Source organism: Pseudonaja textilis, chromosome 1 (genome assembly GCF_049901715.1).
Source record: "Pseudonaja textilis isolate UNSWEBS1 chromosome 1, rPseTex1.2, whole genome shotgun sequence".
NCBI classification, from domain to species: Eukaryota; Metazoa; Chordata; class Lepidosauria; order Squamata; family Elapidae; genus Pseudonaja; species Pseudonaja textilis.
The window spans coordinates 241954151-241973102 of record NC_141990.1 but is presented as its reverse complement, the minus strand read 5'-3'; the positions used below and the strand labels follow the sequence as shown (position 1 = coordinate 241973102).

Here is an 18952-nt window from a genome sequence, read left to right as displayed (position 1 = left end):
CAGTTGCCTTTTGGAAAAGCACCTTTGAGACAACCATGACCTGGAAGACTGAGGATCTCCATAGACCAGGGGTGTCAAATTCGCAGCCTGCAGGCCAGAGTGTCATGTACTGGCCACGCCCACCTCCGATTTAGCAAAGGGGGGAAAGTTGCACTATATCACATAACGACGTGATGGTGCGAGTTTGACACCCCTGCCATAGACAGTCATGAAAAGGCCATGTAGGCAAATTAGGTAGTGTTAATGGTTTTTAAAAAGGCATATTAACAGGGCTGGTGTACTAATTCCATTTTTGATTCTGTGATATGATAAATAATGGAAGATTTCACTATTCTGTCTAAGGCCATAAAAACTAGGAGTTTATGGCTACAAGTAACTTAGAGAGTCCACATTTTAAAATCTGCTTTGTGCTAGGTGAGATTCATGGTGTAAAAATAAACTACTGCTTATTTCTCCTCTTACTATGTAAGATGCAAGTAGATATACATAGAATCCTTTTGGATATGAATTTTTAGTTTACCTTTTTAAATAGGAGAATACAGTCTGAATCTGGAACTGGGTCAGAGGTTTTTCCAAGATGTGTAGGTGTAGTTAATATGTTGTTGAAAGCTTTGTTCACAAGTTGTGTGAAAAGAAGATCCCAGAAAATTGCTTTTGCTAATACGTACACCTGCATTAAGAGTTAACACAATCTTGAGATTTCATCTGTTTCCTATGTGCCCATTTTAAATTTAGTTATTCAGAAATGAGTAATGTCCTCGTGTTATAAACTGTGAGAGAATGCTAATAGGGATATGCTTCTCTTTTTTTCAGCATTTTTGCTAAAATAGGGGAAAGCATTCCCTTAGCTTTCTGAATAGTTTCTTAAAATGCGTTTTTAATGTTAGAAGCTTGGCTAAGTCTAGCAAGTGCTTTAGCTTTGTTTAGGGAGCCAGATGTTACACATTGACCTTAAATGGTAAAAGCTCCCAGAGTGAATAGGAGAGAGAGAGAGAGAGAGAGAGAGAGAAAGAGAGAGAAGCTTTGCTGAATGGGGAAAATTAGGAATTGCTCAGTTTTAGATAAGTGGTCACTGCAAACCACTGCACTTTCTTCAGCCAAGGAACCTTTTTCCACCTTAAAGGTATAGTACCACCTATTATGCTTTAATGAAGTCTTATTGATTGTCTTGGATTTCAGTTTCCTAAGCAGGAGTATCTTGGTAAAGTACTTAGCTCATTTCCTTCTCCTGTGCTATTTTGAAAGTACATATAAAACCATGCTCAAGAAATGTCAGCTGATGTTTTAACCAATTACTTTTATCAGTAAATTGTGCTTTTACCTTAATTGTTAAGCACAGCTCTTCTTTATTTAAAATTTGAGGTGATTAACTACTATCCATTTATAAATGAGTGTAAAAATAAGCATTCAAGCACTCATGTACAACTGTATAGGCTTCGACGCTACATTGAGTCAAATTGCCTGCATTGATGGAGAATCTACTTGATTTTTGAATCTGTCTTTTCAGAAGATGTCTCCAAAACTGTGACATTGGAAGGGTGGTTCTCCATTTGTTGTTGCTGTTGTTGCTTTGTTTTGTTTTTGTTGTTTTTTAAAAACACCTATAAGAAAATCCTGGAGATTTCTTTAAGGATTTCTAAAATTCAGTATAAATGAACTTTAAAAAAAAAATCCTTATTGCAGGTTGGATTGTAATTGCTTTGCAGGTAATTAACATTTGTTAATAACTGTTTTAAAGTATACTAGGTATTCTGATACCTCTGTTCAGGTTTGTTGGCTCACATGAACTGAAAGATTATGTGGATAATTATACAAGCAAACCTGAGCTGGTTTAAAAGTATTCCATTGTACTCTTTTATTAAAATTTGTCAAAATTCTAACTTCTGGAAATATTTATTGCATATTTGTAATATGGTTGATAACCTATAGCTTGTTTGAAAAATATTTTTATATGGCATTATAGCACTTTACAGCAAATATGTTGAACAGCACTGTGCTATTTCCAATAGAATACATTATTTCTGTTCTTTCTGTTCTTTAAGAACATGTTAAGATCCCATATCTGGGCTTTCTGATGTTCTTAATTTCTTATGTACATTTCTCCCTTAATTTACTGCTCTGTTGGAATGCATACTATATTTGTTTTTCTTTCTTTTTTGCCTTATTCATGCATATTTAAGAGTTTGAGTTTAAGCTCTAAGGATCAGAAAATAGCTTTCATAGCTGGTCTTTGAGATTCAGGGCCACACTGTTCCTGAATACTTTTGATATGTTTGACATCATTTTCTAAACCAAAAAATGAAAGCAGGAAATGTCACACTTTAATCTCACATTTCAACATCCCCTACTGTTATGTATGTGAACGAGTGAGACAGAATGAAGGGCATAATAGGATAAGGAGCCTAAATATTTACTATAACTTGGTTGCCTTCATTATATGTTGCTCCTGGAAGACCACCAGGCCAGGGTATCATTTTGCTTTTAAGTCTCAAGGGTTGGATGATATATAATTTGAAGCAAGTTTTAAATCATTCAGGAAAACGGAGGATGCTTATATTTATATTAAAGTGTAGCAGTTCAGGTGTGACATTCTAGAATGATGAAGATGAAAGCTTCCAAATTGCACTTATTTTCATGCAAGAAAATTATATTAACTTGTGAGTTTTAACAAGACCTATAGAAAGGTAACAATGCTTTTTAAATAGGAATATTTGCTTTGGATCTTATTTTTAGGAAAGTATTAGTGAGGGCTTAATGATATAAACAAGCAAGATTGAAAAAAGTCTTGTGGGCAGAGATATACCTGAAATTAACCACTTGTCACTTCTAAATCATAATGTACAAACAATTAAGTTGCCTTGATAACACAGCACTCATTGATTTTTTATTGAGAAGATGTCTTGCCAGAACATGCAATGAGTGTGTTATTCTTCTGCCTTTATTTGGGTTTTGACCTCAATTAGATCTTATTTCCCTTTTTAAATGGTACTGTTGAATGTCAGTCTTTCCTGCAAGGATAAGATAATCTGTAGATCAGTTATATATCTCCATTCAACTTATTGACACTCTGAATGGAGGTTTTTCCCAGTTTATCCTTATTTTTAAAGGATTCTTTTCAAAGATGTGACCATTTAAAAAGTGCATATGCTTTTGGTCAAATCTTCCTCCCTGTGTAAAATTTTAAATAGCCCATTCAAGAGGAACAGCAATGAATGAGATCTAATCCATGACACAATAGTAGAATCAGCCACATGCAAGCAGTAACAAAAAGAGATGGGGCTGGAAAAGGGTCAGGAAAGCCAAAAAAAAGTGAGTGTGAGGTTAGGAAAGGGCAGAATGCTTCACTCAAACGTTTGGTTCCTGATGTAATTTAAAAAAATATAATTCGTTTTTATATCCCTTTTAAAAAAAGTAATCACTTGTTTTTATATCTCCCGAGGTCTTTATTTCATTCAAATCTCTTAAAAAACTTTCTTTGAAGGTGGGGATGAGGTAGAGTGGTCCAGATTGTTGATAGAACAACACTGTCATGTTCTGCTCAGGAAGCTATTACACACACAACTTTCAAAACAAAACCCTAACTGAAATTTCAGGGAAGCCTATGCTCAAAATCATAATATGGAAAACTGAATTGAAATAAATTGATCTATGGGTACAAATTATTGATACTATCAGTTCATACCATTACACCAGTGGTGGGATTCAATTTTTTTTACTACTGGTTCTGTAGGCATGACAGGGGAAGAATACTGTAAAATCTCCAGTCAGAGGTGGTATTTGCCAATTCTCTGAACTACTAAAAATTTCCGCTACTGGTTCTCCAGAACTGGCCAGAACCTGCTCAATACCACCTCTGCATTACACTGTATAGTGAGAAGAAAATTGGATCAAATTTATTAATAACATGTTTTAAAGAATTCCTAACTATTTAGTCAGCTTTATCATGTATTTTATTGTGAGGGGAAATGTTTTTTTTTCTGTTCACATAAGCATATAATAAAAGAAAATAGCATAGTATTTTCATAGTAAAACATAGTAGAAGACACAGTAAAGCAATATGTATAGAAACATGGGATATGCTATTATGAAGCCTACTTCTTCATAGTGCACAAATAACAATTGTGTATAGTGTTAATATTTGACTCTTCCATCTTCCTACTGATTATGTGCCGTTACTTTGATGTCCTCTTAGCAACCACACAGATATTCTTTGTGACAATCTGTTCCTAACTTAGTGCTTTAGGTCTTCCGTAGGTGCACCCTATGGCGAGCCCAGACATCTTGTTGTTGGTTGTCTTTTCTTCCATTTCCACTAGAACCTTCTCCAGAGAGCTAGATGTTTGTGTAATGCATCCAAAATATGGTAATTTGAGCCCGCTTATCTGTGCTTAATAAAAATAGCAATTTAACTCTTTGTAAAACTGTAATACATTATATGCTGCAATAGTACAGTATAAAATAACAATATTTGCACATCACATTGGTCACTGTTGATTGCTCTAATTCACATATAGTAGGTTGACTCAACAATCAATCATGGGAAGAACTTCAATTGCATTAAATCCATATTGCTGACTAAAGTTTGGATAGCTCATTAAAATGTCAGGTGATATTTAAGTCAGAAACTATTCTTTTAGAAACATCCCTGTTCAGACCTGGCTCTATATCCTAATTCACTTCTATCTTGAACCAACAAATGGGATCCTATCGTGGTTATTGCTGTGAGAGCTTTTAAAAGGTTTTCCTATATAGGTCTTGTAAACTGAATAAGAGCTAGGGTTTTCTTTTATAATCTTGCCAAATCAGAAGCAATACCCAGCTCTGTAAACTATGAAGCAACAATCAGTATAAACAAGTCTCAGTAAAGACAAGGTACCCTTCTTTCACTACTTCCCAATCTGAGAATAGGCCTCCATTGCAGACGTGCTGTTAGTAGGGACATTATACAAATATACAATGTGTTATGTCCTGAGGACTCATGGAGTTCTCACTCAGGTCCACTCACTTGTGTGGGCGTTATTCCCCCATTCCCATTGGTCAGTTCTCCCCAACAGCCAGCTATAAAAGCAGGCTGCGGGGTCCAACTGGCTGCTGATTGCTGCGAGCCAGTTCCAGGCTTGGCAAGCACGGTCAGCCCTTTATTTGTAAATAAAGTACTGTTGCACTCATGCTCTGGTTCAGCCTCTCATTGCTCAAACTTAACACTGGCGACGAGGATGGGATGGCTACCAGAAGCACCTTGCAACCGCTGAGTCACTAGCCACCGATCTACAGCCCAGAGAGAGCGATCGGCTGGTAACAAGGGAAACGCTGATCCGCAGCCAGAGAGAAGGCGGTCAGCTAGCGAACGAGCGATCAAAAGAGCAAACGCAGATCCGCAGCCAGAGAAAGCGGTCTGAGTCAAATAGTTAGAAGCGTCTGTAGCCGCTTGTTAGCCTCGCTACGGGAAAGTGAAGCGCTGCGAGCCGCAGCCGCTCTGCATTGGCACGAAATTCAAGCGGTGTCATTTGAATTTCGAGCCAGTAGGAATCACAGCACAGCGCTGTAGAGAGTCACTAATGCCCACTTTTTGGCGCGAATCAAGACACCTCCAACGGCTAGCAGCCAACGTGGTAACCCAGAGAGAGAGAAAGAGAGGGTAGCGAAAAACCTCTCCAGAGCTGATATCACTAGTAACTCACGAGCGTCGTAGTCCCAGAGAGATTTCTCCGCAGGTAGCCCAGCCGTTCCAGCACCATGAGTTCCAATCCAGTATTCCCGGCGTTTAAACCAGACGAAGAGAAGTGGGAATCGTATAAGAACCATTTCAATCATTACATCGATGCGGTCGGCCTGTCGGATGCGGGAGAGCATAGGAAAAATCCTATTTCCTAATCTACTGCGGAGCCACCGTTTACGATACCGCTGCAGCACTCGTGGCGCCGAGAGAATTAAAAAACGTTCCGTGGTCCGAGTTGCTTGAGATCCTCACAAACCACTACGCTCCCAGGCCTTCACAAATCGCCAGGAGGTTCACGTTCCGAATGAGGAAGCAATCTAGTAAGGAGACCATCAACCAATATATGGCCGCCCTCAGAACAGCAGCCCTGCACTGCGGGTTTGGAACATACCTGGAGGACATGCTCCTCGATCAATTGGTTTGTGGGGTCAAGGATCTCAACCTACAGAGGCGACTGCTAGCTAAAAAGACCTCAACCTCGCGCAGAGCGGTAGAGGAGGCCCTAGCAGCCGAGCTAGCTACGAACTCAGCCACCGAAATTCAGGGCCCAAGCGCCAAGCTAGCAGCGTTCCCAGTCCATTCCGAAGAGGTGGAAGCGGAGGAAGGCCACAACGATGAGAACGATGTCCATCGCCTCACCAATGACAGACGGTCGCAGGTAGGGCCAAACAAGAATACACCGGTCCACCCAAGCACATCACCCTGTGCCTAGCCTGTGGGGATCACATCAAAGGGCCACCTGCAAGTTTAAAGGAGCCGTTTGCAACAACTGCCATAAGAGGGGGCACATTGCAGAGTCTGCCAAGCCCCCAAAGCGCTGCACAAAGACCCCGTCCTCGCACTCGGGACCACAGAGGCAAGTATTAAACTGTCGCACGCACCGCCTTGCCAGGCGTCTGCCACTCTGTTAGTAAATTTCTCTCTCCGTTTCCCTAGAAGGTAAACCGTGCCACATGGAGGTTGACACAGGGTCAGCGCTCTCAATAATCTCGTGGAACACCCTCAAGAGACTCCACCCCAGCCTATCTACTACCCGGCTTCAGAGATGCCAGTTCGGTCTGAAGGACTACCAGGGGAAGGCCATTCCGTGATCGGCAGAGGCAAGTTCTTTGTCAGTTTTAGAGCTTTTAAAGGCCACCTACCTCTAGTGGTAGTTAACGGCAATCTACCCACCTTATTGGGGCTCGATTGGTTTCCCCACCTCGGCCTAGGGTTAACAGGAGTCCATGCTGTCTCAACCTCAGACACTGACTCCTTATTCGCTGACTACGCAGATGTGTTCAGCGAGGAGCTGGGTGTTATAATGGAACCCCCATCTCGCTCACCGTTGACCCCCAGGCAGTCCCAATCAGATTAAAACCACGGAGAGTTCCATTTGCTATTCGACCAAAACTAGACGCTGAATTGGATAAACTACTAAAACAAGGGTCATTGAGCCAACAGATTTCGCCAAGTGGGAGACGCCCATTGTCACACCCTCAAAAAGATGGTAGCCTGAGAATTTGCTTGGACTACAAGACAACAATCAATAAATATTTACAAGTTAGCGCCTATCCCGTGCCCGTCATTCAGCACTTATTGCACACATTCGAACCGGGCAGTATTTTTGCTAAATTGGACATGTCTCAAGCATATCAACAGTTCCCTGTTGATAACCAAACAGCAGAACTTCAGACCATCGTCACTCACAGGGGTGCCTTCCGATGCAAGCGTCTCCAATTTGGCGTAAGTGTTGCCCGGGTATTTTTCAATCCCTCATGGAGCGGATTTTACAGGGTCTCCCTGGTGTAGTACCCTACTTGACGACATCTTGGTCTCGGCCAGGACAGACCCCAACTCTTCCAGAGAGTGCGAGCAGTGTTAGAGAGGTTCAGACAGCATGGCCTCAAGTTAAAAAAAGAAAATGCGCCATTGCCACTAGACAGGTGGACTTTCTGGGTTATAAAATTGATGCCTCTGGCATTCACCCCTGAGTCCAAGGTCAGGGCGATCCACAAGCTCCCACACCGACCTCCAAAACGGAGCTACAAGCTTTCTTGGGACTCCTAAACTTTTATGCATCCTTTTTGCCCCATAAAGCCTCAGTAGCCGAACCCCTACACAGATTACTAGACAAAAAGTCACCGTGGCACTGGGGCACAAAGAAGACCAGGCGTTTAACGCCGTCAAATCACTACTTACGTCAGAGGCAGTGCTCATCCAGTTCGACCCCAACCTTCCTTTAGTACTGGCAGCAGACGCATCCCCTTTGGAATTGGGGCGGTCCTTAGTCACCGACTCGCCAATAGCGCCGAGGCCCCCATCGCCTTTTTCTCCAGGACGCTCTCGGCCACGGAGCGAAATTACAGCCAAATAGACAAGGAAGCCCTAGCAGCTGTTGCAGCCGTGAAAAAGTTTCACGAATTCCTTTTGGCCACTTCTTGAACTGGTCACCGACCATAAGCCCCTCCTGGGCCTACTGGCGGCTGACAAACAGACACCTCAAGTCCTCTCCCCTCGGATGACAAGGTGGACGCTTTTCCTAGCGGCCTACTCATACAAACTTATCCACCGCCCGGGCAAAACTCTATCCCACGCTGACGCACTCAGTCGCTGCCCCTTACCCGCTCCAGCTGAAGACCCAGCGCCTGTCAATGCCATTTTTGAAATCACCCAGTTGGACCTGCCCATCACCGCCCTTGACATCGCCGCCAAAACCAAGGCAGACCAAACGCCGCCCAGGTGCTCAACTGGGTGAGGAGGGGGTGGCCGGGAGGCAATGTTGATAACAAATTCGCACCCTTTAAGACTCGCATGCAGGAGCTGTCCAGTTTGCAGGGTTGTCTACTGTGGGGCACTCGGTGATCATTCCAACCTCGCTGCGTACCCGAGTCCTGGAGGCGTTGCACGAGGACACCCGGCATTGTGAGAATGAAGGCGTTGGCACGCAGCTACGTGTGGTGGCCGGGTCTGACGAGGACATTGTCAATTGGGTAAGTTCCTGCAGCATTTGCCAGGAATCCCGTCCTGCTCCCCCCATCGCCACCCCTACCAGATGGGAGAGCGCCAGCGCCCTTGGTCTAGAATCCATATCGATCTGGCCGGCCCCGTGCATGGAAAGATGTTCCTAGTGGTCGTGGACGCTTATTCCAAGTGGATAGACGTGGCGCAGCTATCCACGACCACCACACTAGCAATCACCAATGTGTTAACGCGCCTGTTCGTTACTCCATGGACTACCCGACTCCTTGGTCTCCGATAATGGCCCACAGTTCGCATCAGTAGAATTCAGCCGTTTTGCAGCCAACCTAGGCATTCGCCACATTTTCACAGCCCCATTTCACCCTGCGAGTAATGGGTTGGCTGAAAGGGCCGTCAGGACCACCAAGAGAGCCCTCGCTAGGTTTGGCAGAGATGACTGGCACCACAAACTCTCACGGTTCCTGATGAGCCAGCACTCAACCCCTGTGCAGTCACCAATAAGTCCCCAGCGGAACTTCTGATGGGCCGGCGCCTGAGGACTGTATTAGATAGACTGCACCCACAATACTGCCCAGACTCTCCCTCGCTTCCACTTCGGGGGTTAGACATTTTATGTTACAGGAGCCGATATTGCAAGGAATTTCGCTGGGGACCCACTTTGGATTCCGGCAAGGTCATTGCCGTCACCGGGCCGAGATCATATAGAGTCAGGCTGGAGGATGGTCGCGTCTGGAGGAGACACATAGACCAACTCAGAAGGCGCCTCAGCAACCTCGCAAACAAGAATCCAGAGTCTCCAGTCGAGGGGAACCGTCCCATCCGCCACCCAGCCACATCGCACCCAGTGACCAGCCTGCGCCAGCGTCGCCCGGTCAGCCCAAACCCGGATAACAGCGCCCAGAGAGTTGATCAACCGGATCCAACCCACGAGAGTTTGACTCCAGAAACCAACCCGGTGGTTCCCGAGGATGCCCAGTCAGAGAGAGTGTTGGCGACACTATGCCAGCTCAACCGTCACAGACTGATACCGAACAGTCAGGCAATGTTCCCGAGTTGCGCCGCTCCGCGCCACACAAACCCCCATCTACCTCAAGGACTATGCGTGTTCGTATCTGGGGGAAGGGGTGTTATGTCCTGAGGACTCATGGAGTTCTCACTCAGGTCCACTCACTTGTGTGGGCGTTATTCCCCCATTCCCATTGGTCAGTTCTCCCCAGCAGCCAGCTATAAAAGCAGGCTGCGGGGTCCAACTGGCTGCTGATTGCTGCGAGCCAGTTCCAGGCTTGGCAAGCACGGTCAGCCCTTTATTTGTAAATAAAGTACTGTTGCACTCATGCTCTGGTTCAGCCTCTCATTGCTCAAACTTAACACAATGTTTTCTCAGAAAGAAGTCTGAATTTGAGAACAGATTGAAAATGCTACTTCAGCAAAAACTTTGGGTCAGGTGAGAATTTTCTAACGGTTTCTTCTCTCTATAGAACTGAATACTAGTCATTCTTTATTTTATACATAGAGAAAATATAAAAGTAACTGATCACACAAAAGACTCTTAATACTCCCAAGAGTTTGCAAATCATATATCTTATCTATGGCAAAATGAAGACCTTATTTAATTCTTTTCATTCATGTTTGCCTTAAAAGCCATCTTGTATCTGCTCTGAATATAAGAGCACATGCCAGTTTAACAAGCAAAAAGATGCTATAAAAAGTCTGTTGCTCTGTTTAAATGCCTCCACGGTTACTATGGCAATTACATTCTTTAACTGATGTGAGAATTGACAACAGTTCACTGCCATGCCTGTGATTACTTCAAGGAGACTAGCCCCAACCATCATATTAGGACTGTATTCTCCAAAAACATTTTGCCTGAAATGTCATAGATTGCATTTAGGTTCAAAGTGTGAATATGTTTAAAACACATTGAAGTTACTAGGACTTAATTATTCTTAATCATGTCTGGGAGTGGAATATGTATTGGAGTCTTCCAGCTCCAAATAAAGAAAGAGCAACAATACATTATATCCAGATATAGTATCTTCAGAATAACAAGAACATAAAATAGACTAGGACCACTATCACAAATGGTTACACAGTTTGCATCTTAAGTATTTATATTGGGCTTTTGCCAAACCTATGACAAAATTGGAACCAGTGACAGCCTTGTGTAATTCCCTAGTAGTATAAGTAACCAGATATCCCAGTTGGGGGCACCAGTAACATAAGCCAAACATCTTCCCTCCTGTCCTTTTGTGATAGTTTGCTAGAAGAGAGAGTAGTACTAACATTTTCTCTCTTGTACATTACCAGTGGTTCCCCTGGAGGTTTCCAAAAGGTAGTTTGGAGTTCAAACCTGCTCAGATTTTCTCTTTCTTCTCTATTATTTGCTATTTGTATTCAGTAGTTTGAGGAAAGGTGCCCTCATTAACATACAAATACCACTTGGAGAGCAGATTGTTATATATTTTAAATACATTGGGCTAAATTCCTAGTATTTTGCCATTGGATTTCTGTCTCTGTTTATTTGTATTCACTTGCCTTTAGTCTGCCTAGAAAACATTCTTATTTTTCTAGAGCAAAAAACCATTCCCAATTCCCTGAGCAACAAGGAATATGTGAAAAGAATAGGTTTTGTAAGGTAGATATGATTAGGTCTCCAGCTATTTGAAAACAAATTAAGATAACTGCCGGTGCAAACAAGCACGAATGAATTTTGTCTGTGCTTGACTAAGATCAGGCTTTGCTAGTATTTGTTTGCAAGATCTTGAGGAGCACCCAAGCTATAGCCTAGAGTAAAAACTTGAAAAACATCATGGAAGAAGTCACTGGCAAGTCATCCACATTATTGCCAAGAAAATCATATGATTCTGTCTGTACCCAGAGTCAAGTTTAACTCAAGGGCATCTTTATATGAAGGTACTCTGCACTCTAGAAAGAACATCGTTTAGTCAGGTTTCATTAGATTTTCCACACATATAAAAGCTATTCCATCAAATCAGAAGAGCTTTCTGGAATGCTGAAGAAGGGGCTAAGCACAACAGGCTGTAAATAGTGCTGATAACTACTGGTGTTTGGGATACGGCTATCATCGCAGTATCATATTAATCATGGCTTTTTCTATGGAACAATATGTTGTCCAGCTGAAATAGAAACTGACCATATTTTGTGTGCATGAGGAATATTTAACTGTTAGATAGATGCAGGGGTGGGATTCTACCAGTTCACACCTATTTGCTAGAACCGGTTGTTAACATTCTAAGCAGTTCGGAGAACCAGTTGTTAGAAGAAATTATTGGTCTAATCCTGTAAGGAAGGCAGGAAGGAAACATTCTGGTGTTGCTTACAGAAACTGCCTCTCCGTTAACCCTAATTACATTTTTGGCAGGACTAGACTTCCTGTCTCTGGAACTTCTCTGGAGTTTTTTTCCCCTCCTTTGCTGTACTTTGCTTGTGTGGAGTGACCATTCCAAGTTATAATGGCACTGAAAAAAGTGACTTATGGCCATTTTTCACACTTAGGACTGTTGCAGCATCTCCACATTTATGAGAGGCCAGGCGAGGAGATGCGTGCCTTGATGTGAGTGATATTGAGTTGGTCACACCCAGCCAATAACATGACCACCAAGCCATGTCCGCCCAGTCACATGACCATCAAGCCACACCCACCACCTAAGCCACACCCACAGAACCAGTTGTTAAAATATTTGAATCCCACCCCTGGATAGATGCATGTGATGGAGAGGCAGGGAGGCATTTTTTTGCAGAATACTGTGCTTCTCTGGCATCTTGTTCCCACATAAGGGCTTGCCCTGCCCCCCAATAATTGCTGAATCATGGTTGATTTAAGAGTGCATTTGGCCCAATAAGTAAATATTGGAGCTTTCTTTAAACAGTAAAACTGAATTATAAGAAATATACTCTCATGAGTTACTAAATGGCTTTATTACCTATACTCTCATTTTCTCCAAATATAGATAGTCCTCAATTTACAACAGTTCATTTAGTGACCATTCAAAATTACAAAGTGAAAAAAGTGGCATGACCATTTTTCACAGTTACAACCATCTGCCGCATTTCTAAGGTCACGTGATCAAAATTCAGATGCTTGGGGACTGACTCATATTTTTGACAATTACAGTATCCCAGGGCCATGTGATTATCTTTTGGGACCTTCTGACAAGCAAAGTCAGTGGGGAAGTCAGATTCAGTTACTAACTTAATAACTTTAGTGATTCACTTAACAACTGTGGCAAAAAAGGCTGTAAAATGGGGCAAAACTCACTTAACAAAGTCTCAGTAGCAACATAAATTTTAGGCTAAATTGTGGCCATAAGTCAAGGACTACCTGCAGTAGGATCCAATGTACCAGAAAGTATATTTTCTATTTATTTTATGTACTTTAGGGTTCTTTCCCCGTCAGGAACTTTGGCTTTTTTTGTCTGTCAAATACACGTTTAGATTTTTTATAAAAACTAAGAGGAAGGAACAGTTTTCTTCTGCCAATATACACAAGCTCACATTGCTTATAGAACAAATAGATTAAAAAATCATGACTAGAATACCTTATGAATCTTCTGTTTTCGTACAGAATGAATCAAGCAATTTGTCATGCAAACAGCCCAAACTTTTTGTAAACAGGCCTCTGGTCGAAGAACCTTTGGGTGAACTAGAATTAATGGTACTAAAAATAAATAACCAATGTGGGATAACTATTTTAACATTTTCATTGTAATCCCAATGGTATTCTCGAGTGTTCAGACCCATGGGCAGCTAGCCAAATGGCATATTCTTAAACGGCCAGATCTCTCAAATTGTCATTTCAAGTTTTGTGTAGGCTTCCTTCTGTGTAAATTAATGTACTTTCTGGCAAAGTCCTGATTCTCAAGTTAAAAAAAATATTTTTACAAATGAAAGATATGGCATTGCTTTGGTCCATCATAAATCAATAGTCAAAGAGTGTATGCCTTTCTTCCTAAAAAGTGCCTAGTTAGAGTATTATGAACAGTTCTCTATCCTGAATTTGTCTCATTGTTTTTAGTATCAGAATTTCTAACTGGCTATTGGTATTGCTCTTAAATGCTGGGGATATTCAGAGAAGAGAGAAGAAATTCACTGACATAATTAGGACTTGAAGCAGGTCTTTCTCTGTCCTTATATTTTTATATGCTGTATTTCCTAAGCATGTTACTGCAGCCTCAGTAGTAAATTGATTCTCCAAGGTACAAAATGTGGTTCACGATGTTCATTTTCATTTTTTCTTTAGTACTTAGTACTGAGTTTAAGAATTAATGAGCAGCTGTGAAAGATGGGGCTCTTTCTGCAACCATGAGCCACATATTTTTTAAATGAGCAATATAGAGCCATAATAGGTATTTTTTAAATCTTTAATCATCATATTCATTCAGGTAGGTTTGACACCTAAAGCAATGATGCTGCTATATAGGGTATTATATGCCAAAACAACTTAGACACATGGACAGTTTTTTCCCTCATGCAATCACTCTGCTGAACATCTAATCCTCATAATACCATGTTATGTCTAAGTATATTGGACTCTGGTATTATTATCCTTCTCATGTTCTCTATCACCCTGTCTTATTGGTATCATTATTATGATTATTATTACTCTACTGCTTTGCATGTAAACTAACAGCTTCTGCACCGAAGACAAATTCCTTGTATGCCTAATCACACTTGGCCAAATAAAGTATTCTACTAATTCTATTCTGTTAACACATATCTTAAGTATGTTGGAATGCTCTTCCGAAACACCATCCTATGTCTTCTTTGGCCTGTCCCCGTGTCACCTGTGGCCTATCCTTGGAAATCATTATTGGCTGTTTCTAACTGTTTAACAAATAGTTTCCCCCTGCAGTTAGTTAGGCCTGAGAAAAGTGCAGTTCTGAAGTTTCAAGCCTTCAAACTTTGCCTGCTCTTTGTGTTTGAGTACCTGTACTCAACTTTCTGTAGTTCTGAGTTCTACTCTGTTTTGCTCATATTTTGACCTTGCAGTAGGAGATTTACTACCACTGCCATTTGGAGGCAGCAACATCAGTGACATGAGTAGGCTGTTGATGAAATGATGTCGCCAGATAAAACAGGGGGCAGAGAATTCTGAAAGTGAAATCTCAAGAGATTTGTCTTTTAAAAAGGTAATGCGTAGTTGTCCATAAAGTACCGGTTGCCCACACCTATGATAGCCTTTTTTTCTATCTTGTTTTTTCTATTTCATCAATAGACAATTTTCAGATATTTTCTATGAGCTGAAGTTTCTGAATGATCTCCAGAAATAGTGTGTGGAGGGTGCATTGCAATGTGCTCACTAGAAAGCCAGTGGATTTTGAAGTAGACATCGTGTGGGAAAACAACATAGAAAGAAAGGCAAATTCCTCTTGATTCAAGCGCAGTTCCTAGTGGCTTACATAGAGTCAGTCATACAAGTCTCTTGGCATTATATAGAACTAGTTTGTAATAGACTTTTCCTATATGTGTCTTCAATTTCCAAATTCGGTCTTTAGCCTTGGGCTTCCCAGATCATTTGCCTAATCAATTATTACAGATGGTCCTTGACTTAGAAACATTCATTTAGTGACTATTTGAAATTACAATGACAATGAAAAAACTGCCTTATGACCTTTTTTTCACACTTAAGACCATTATAGCACTCCTGTGATCATGTGATCAAAATTTAGGCACTTGGTAACTGCAAGTGTTTATGATGCTTGCAGTGTCCCAAAAGGTGTCATGGGATCATCTTTTGAAACCTTTTTGACAAGCAAAGCCAATGGGGGGAAATTTAACAGATTTCTTAACAATCTGTTACGAACTTGACAATTGCAGTGACTCACTCAACAACTGTGTCAAGAAAGGTTGTGAAATGGGGCAAAACTCACTTAACAATTGTCTTGTTTAGCCATAGAAATTTTGGGTCAGGTTTTTCCTAAGTGGTCAGTATTGACTCCCAAAATTCAATGAGACTATCAAAGGGATTGTTGTTGTTGTTGTTTTTAATTATCAAAGGAGTTGTTGATGCTGTTGTTATTATTAATTAAAGAGGGATTCATCAGATTATTTTTATGCAATGTTGGGGTCTAGTTAACAATTTGAAACTTCATGAAAAGATCAATGAGCTGAAGAGTTTGAGGATCCCTGATCTAAGTGAACTGTGATTTATTGTTTTACTATCTTATGCACAAGGAAGCGATGTGTCATAATTGTGATGATGATGGCTTACAGCTCATGAAAACCCCAAATCCACAATCTCAGAAAATTAGAATATTACATGCAATCAATAAAACAAGGATTGTACATAGAACAATATCGGACCTCTGAAAAGTATAAGCATGCATACGTACTCAGTACTTGGTTTGGGCCCCGTTTGCAGCAATTACTGCCTCAATGAGGCGTGGCATGGAAGCTATCAGTCTGTGGCACTGCTGAGGTGTTATGGAAGACCAGGATGCTTCAATAGCGGCCTTCAGCTCTTCTGCCTTGTTCGGTCTCATGTCTCTCATCTTTCTCTTGGCAATGCCCCATAGATTCTCTATGGGGTTCAGGTCAGATGAGTTTGCTGGCCAATCAAGCACAGTAATCCCATGGTCATTGAACCAGGTTTTGGTGCTTTTGGCAGTGTGGGCAGGTACCAAGTCCTGCTGGAAAATGAAGTCAGCATCCCCATAAAGCTCCTCTGTGGAAGGAACCATGAAGTGCTCCAAAATCTCCTGGTAGACGGTTGCATTGACCCTGGACTTAATGAAGCACAGTGGACCAACACCAGCAGATGACATGGCTCCCCAAATCAAGACGGACTGTAGAAACTTCACACTGGACTTCAAGCATCTTGCAGTGTGTGCCTCTCCATTCTTCCTCCAGACTCTGGGTCCTTGGTTTCCAAATGAGATGCAAAAGTTGATCTCATCAGAAAAGAGGACTTTGGACCACTGAGCAACAGACCAGTTCTGTTTTTCTTTAGCCCAGGTAAGAAGCTTCTGACGTTTGTTGTTCAGGAGTGGCTTGACAAGAGGAATACGACATTTGAAGCCCATGTCCAGGATCCGTCTGTGTGTGGTAGCTCTTGATGCACTGACTCCAGCCTCAGTCCACTCCTTGTGAAAGTCCCCAACACTTTTAAACGGCCTTTTCCTGACAATCCTCTCCAGGCTGCGGTCATCCCTGCCGCTTGTGCACCTTTTTCTTCCACACTTCCACATAACTTTCTATTAATGTGCTTTGATACAGCAATTTGGGAACATCCAACTTCTTTTGCAATTACCTTTTGAGGCTTTCCCTCCTTATGGAGGGTGTCAGTGATGGTTTTCTGCACAACTGTCAGGTCAGCGGTCTTTCCCATGATTGTGATTCCTACTGAACCAGACTGAGAGACCATTTAAAGGTTCAGGAACCCTTTGCAGGTGTTATGGCTTAATTAGCTGATTAGAGGGGGACACTTTGAGCCTAGAATATTGAACCTTTTCACAATTTTCTAATTTTCTGAGATTGTGGATTTGGGGTTTTCATGAGCTGTAAGCCATGATCATCTCAATTATGACACATCATGGCTTGAACTATCTTGCTTTGCATGTAATGAGTCTATCTCATATATTAGGTTCACCTTTTAAGTTGCATTACTGAAATAAATGAACTTTTGCACGATATTCTAATTTTTTGAGTTTCACCTGTAAAAGTTGATATTTGATTAAAACTGAGTTGTGTTTTAATAGGTTTTTGCCTTTTGTAAATTAGGCAAAATTATTTTTCTCAAATCAGTATTCCTGTTACCAATTTGTTTTCCCTTCTTGACTTCTGGAGCCATATTTCCCCCTGGCAATGATAACTTTTAGTTTCCAACATTACAGAGAGGTGTGAACAACTGCATTTTTAAAAAACATGTAATATACAGATGAGAATTAAATAGGTTTTTCTGGCTGGGCTTCGTGTATAAACTACTTTGTATAATGACACCATCAAAGCTGACACCAGACAGAGCATAGAACAACTCAAAGAAGTAGTGCAAGATCAGAAGACATGGAGAGACCTGTCCATACAATTGCCAAGAATTGGACATGAATGAATGGATAACACCATCATTATCCTGTATATGCAGTAGTTCATTTATTTGGTGTTTCTTTGCAGTGAAATCATGAAGGGCTATTTGATTACATAATTGGCTTTTTGTAAGTTCTTGGTTTCTTTGTTTTCCATTTTCATATACAAATTAATTAGGATCTTACCATTTCCACAGTTTTTTTTGTAAAATTAAAACTTCATAAACTATATCTTAGCGCTTTGGCTGGGTACCAAAAATATCAGTGATTTCAATCTTTCCTCAGGCTTGGTATCTCTACTGTGTGGACTTCAGCAACCAGAATTCTTAGCAATTCTGGTTATGGGATTGAACAGAACACATTGGCCAAGTTTGGGAAGACTGAGCTGAATGTCAGTTTACAGTGCCTGAGACTTATATTCATTGTGTGCACCTTAGGTAATTTTCTTTCCTCCATGATTTTTTTTGTTTTTACACCAGTTTTTGCAAAATAATAGGATTAATTTAATGTATGCTGGGGCTTTGAGATTTATTTATCAAATTTAATGCTACAAAACTGTAATCCAAAATGATAGTCTTTCCCTTTGTCAGTTACATACATCGCTTTTATATTTGTATATACACTATCTCTTTCTTGTACAAGTAGTCCTTGATTTACTGCCATAATTGACCCCAACATTTCTGTTTCTAAGCGGGGCAGTTCAATGAGTCTTGCCCCACTTTATGAACTTTCTTGCACAGTTGTTCAGTGCATCACTGTAGTTGTTAAATTAATAACACGGTTGTTAAGTGAACTCAGCTTTTCCATTGACTTTGCTTGTAAAGAAGGTGGCAAAAGGTGATCACATAACCTTGGGACACTGCAATCATCATAAATATGAACCCATTGCCAAGCCTCCAAATTTTGATCACATGACCATGGGGATGTTGCAGTGGTGGTAAGTGTGAACAGCTATCATAAGTCACTCTTTCCAGTTCCATTGTAACTTCAAACAAGTTACTAAATGAATGGTTGTAAGTCAAAGATTACCCGTATGTAGAAAAAAGATTTCCTGTGATACCAGATCATATGATGGCCTCAGATCTCTTCATTTTATCCTTCAAATAATTGTTGTGATACAAATTGTTGAACCTTGGTACGCCTTGAAAAGAAAGGGAAGATATAATGAACAACCTCTTCAGATGTCTATTTTGACCAATGTTTAATGTATTCTGCTCTGGTGTCCAATCCT

At 41.2% G+C, this 18952-nt stretch overlaps 1 protein-coding gene across 1 annotated transcript in view; it reads left to right on the top strand.

The window, feature by feature from the left end:
- Positions 1-995: 995 nt before the first annotated feature.
- The window catches only part of IRAG1 (inositol 1,4,5-triphosphate receptor associated 1), a 79882-nt gene continuing 61925 nt past the window's right edge, over positions 996-18952 (top strand). The window contains exon 1 of the mRNA XM_087921097.1: positions 996-1123. The gene's annotated coding sequence lies outside the window, so the exon portion shown is untranslated. The remainder of the gene's footprint in view (positions 1124-18952) is intronic.